This window comes from Anopheles merus, unplaced genomic scaffold (assembly GCF_017562075.2).
Source record: "Anopheles merus strain MAF unplaced genomic scaffold, AmerM5.1 LNR4000051, whole genome shotgun sequence".
Classification (NCBI taxonomy): domain Eukaryota; kingdom Metazoa; phylum Arthropoda; class Insecta; order Diptera; family Culicidae; genus Anopheles; species Anopheles merus.
Genome location: NW_024427631.1, coordinates 46,281 through 50,002, shown reverse-complemented (window position 1 = coordinate 50,002; position 3,722 = coordinate 46,281). Strand labels below are relative to the sequence as shown.

The following is a 3,722-nucleotide window of genomic DNA, read 5'->3' as shown; positions in this document are numbered from 1 at the left end:
GCACTCGACCAAAACATGAACCTACCGATCCGAACCCATTCCAAGGCATTGCCGGTCAACCGGCGTCATGATAACTACTCCAAACCAACAAGCCACCAGATTCTGGACGGACAGGTGCAGCACCATACGCGCACCGTAATAAACAAATCCAGAATCCTCTATGGATTCAATTCAAAATGTTGTTTCCACTTGCGTCCGCTAGCTGAATTAGAAATAAATGTGCAACAAATCACACGCACGTTTGCTTAAATCATGTGTCTTTTTAATACCCCAACAGCAGAGCCGATCACAAAGATGCCAATGCCAATGGTTGTGTTGTCTCTCAGGTAGCGAGATCGAAAATGCATGGACTTTGTAGCCGCAGCGGATGAATATGTACCCATAAGAATCAAATAGTTTTGGGGTTTCCAAACGCACGCACACACACAAGAACACAAACATGCGCGCGCAAACTCACACACACACACACACACGCACACATGCATGAACGCGCGGACGCCAGCACGCACGCACTCACGCACGCACACACACGCACGCACGCACGCACACACACACGCACGCACGCACGCACACATGCACGTACGCGCGCACGCCAGCACGCACCCACGAAAGCTCGCGCACGAGCACGCGCCCCCGAAGTCGCGCACGCGATCACGCACCCTCCACCAAACCCCCCCCCCCTCCCGCACGAGCGAGTACGGCTACCTTATCGGTAGAACGGCTGGTTCAGCTGTCTTGTAGCGCATCCTCATTCAAAGCGCCGGGCGGGTTGGGGGATCGCGACATGATCCCAGCCAACAATTTCCGAAGGCGCCCCGTGTAAAAAATTTTTACTTTAAGCTTTCCTTAAGTTTTTACACTAGCAGCAGCTAAAGTAAAAACTTTCAGCACGGCACAAACCGACGCACACATTCAAATGCTTGGATTGCTGGTCCTGCTTACGCATACATTTGTATTTATCCCTCCCCTTATATTTTCGGATTGCTGGTTGTAGTAGTGACGCTTTTTCTTTTTGCTTTATGCACACTTTCGCATGCTATTTATTGGTGTTACTCTTTCCACATGCGTTTTGGCACACTCACACTCTGTATACGGCAGGATGCTTCACCCCTTCCAAATGCTGCGGTTGCTTTCTATTACCCTTCCTCTCGTTCTTCCTTCTACCCTCTGCGCTAGGATATCCTCGACTGGTGCTGCGCGTGTTCAGCCGGCGCCTGTCTGGAAATGACGTCACGGACTGGTGCTGCGCATGTTTAGCCGTATCCTAGGCGTCCTTGAAGTGCGCTCTTCTACGAAAGAGCTGTAATGAAATCTGTTGATGAAAATTAACCAATAATTAATCCATGTTTTTTATAACAAACTAAACAATATTTTGCACATAGGATTATAGAAACGCTTACCTTTATATTTTAAAACCGGACACCGTTTTCCTTCTGTCGATCGTTTTGCGGGATGTTGGCAACCGTCGATTAACATGCGCGTGCACTGTAACTTTTTAGACGACAAGCGTTAGTTGAATGTATCCATTGAAGCACACACGAGGATAAGAAACTTACCTTAGAAATTTACAAGGATAAATCATTCCATATTTGAAGAAGAAGGAACACGGCACAAAACGTAAACGAGCAAAGTACGGGGCACAAGAAATCACACATCACTCCAACACATCCTTCCGCAGTGAAAGTTCTGGACAGACTGAGGATGCCTAACACCCGGATGAGCGCGATAGCAGAAAAATCATGGGAGATCGAGAGAGATGTGTAGTCTCGGTTCAGCGGAATACGCATGCAGATGCATGCGTGTGTGTCACTCGAAGGATATCGGTTTCCCCTTCTCCCGTTTTTCGTTCATAGGCCACACGATCGGCGTTGTGCCGTCCAAAATCTAGAGAAAGAAGACATGCTCTCTCGCTTTGGCACACAGGAAAGTTTTCCAATAGCTTCGGTTTTGCTGGTTGGGATAGAGTGAACGGTCACTTTCCCCGCGCTGTGTGCATGTGTGTGTCAAGACCCGAAAACTTGTGACAAATTTCGGCACATTTAAAAAAAAATTTTTTTGCCACTATATATTGTGCTACATGATGCTTAGAAGGTCGTTGAAGCGTCAAACATGTTCAAATTAAAAATATATTAGATTAGTGTTAGACGTTCTCCTACGCTTGTTTTAAGTAGGCTTCGTCACCCTCGATTGCCACGGGCATCGAATGGTCTCATCAGCAGAAATAAAATAAACCATCAATACACCGATAACACTTTGAATCCCAATCCAGCTTCTCCCACAGCGTCTCAAGGCCACACACAAATTAATAAATGCTATCACCCACCAATAACAACAATACACAACCGCAATGCACATACCCGCTGCGCAAAGCGATCGAAAACTTGTCAGCCACTCGCTAAATGTAGATAGAGAGCAAGAACCAATAACGATAAAATGTGGTGAAAGGATGAAGAAAAGGGGAAGGAGGGGAAAAAGAGAACATGGGTGTGAACTATTTTTCGGCAATCATCATTTTTGCGCCAACACGGTTGCGTACCGAAGCTTTTTGTCAAAAAGAGACAAACACATACAGCGCGCTCTCTCGAAATACCGTAAACGCTTCAACCGATCAAGAGCTTCGATCGGTTCTTCGGACATTCTGCTCGCTTTCTCGATCGGTTTCGGCGGAAAGCGAGCTAGAAAGCGAGCTCAAAAACTGCTCGATTTTGTTGTGCGGGATTCGGACATTTCTGCTCGCTTTCTCGATCAGTTTCGGCGGAAACCCGCACAACAAAATCGAGCAGTTTTTGAGCTCGTTTTCTAGCTCGCTTTCCGCCGAAACCGATCGAGAAAGCGAGCAGAAACATCCGAAGAACCGAACGAAGCTCTTGATCGGTTGAAGCGTTTACGGTCGTTCGAGAGAGCGCGCTGTCCGTGTATGTCTCTTTTTGACAAAAAGCTCCGGTACGCGACCGTGTTGGCGCAAAAATGATAATGGCCGAAAAATGTTTCACATCCACGTTTTCTTTCTCCCCTCTTTTCCCTTTCACCTCGCTTTATCGTTATTGGTTTTTGCTCTCTAGCTACATTGAGCGAGTGGCTGAGAAGTTTTCGATCGCTTTGCGCAACGGGGTGTATATCTCTTTTTGACAAAAAAGTTCCGGTACGCGACCGTGATGGCGCAAAAATGATAATGGCCGAAAAATAGGTCACACCCACGTTCTCTTTCTTCTCTCTTTTCCCTTTCACCTCGCTTTATCGTTATTGATTTTTGCTCTCTAGCTACATTGAGCGAGTGGCTGACAAGTTTTCGATCGCTTTGCGCAGCGGGTGTATGTGTTTGTCTCTTTCTGACAAAAAAAGCTCCGGTACGCGACCATGTTGGTTCAAAAATGATTATGGTCGCAAAATAGTTCACACCCACGTTTTCTTTCTCCCCTCCTTCCCCTCTTCACCATCCTTTTACCTTTTATTGGTTCTTGCTCTCTAGCTACATTGAGCGAGACGCTGAGTTTCGATCGCTTTGCGCAGCGGGTGTTGAGCGTGTTAGCTGACTCGGAGAATTTGATCAATTCCAGGCCGTTGACATATACGTCGCTTTCGTCAGATGTAGAATCCCTCACACCAAACCACTTTCTACTCGGAAGTTCAGCAGGCGCCAGACACATATGCGCTTCTGTCCGAGTGTAACACAAGCACTAGACACAGCTACAAGAGGTCACAGCAGTTGTCCTACCACTTAT

General features: G+C 47.0%; 1 long non-coding RNA gene across 1 annotated transcript; it reads right to left on the bottom strand.

Moving 5' to 3' along the window:
• Positions 1-789: 789 nt before the first annotated feature.
• Positions 790-1,951, bottom strand: LOC121601273. Its single transcript, XR_006006044.1, has 3 exons — positions 1,557-1,951; positions 1,401-1,491; positions 790-1,312 (listed from the first exon to the last, which is right to left on the bottom strand). It is a non-coding gene; the product is annotated as an uncharacterized LOC121601273 (long non-coding RNA).
• Positions 1,952-3,722: the final 1,771 nt, after the last annotated feature.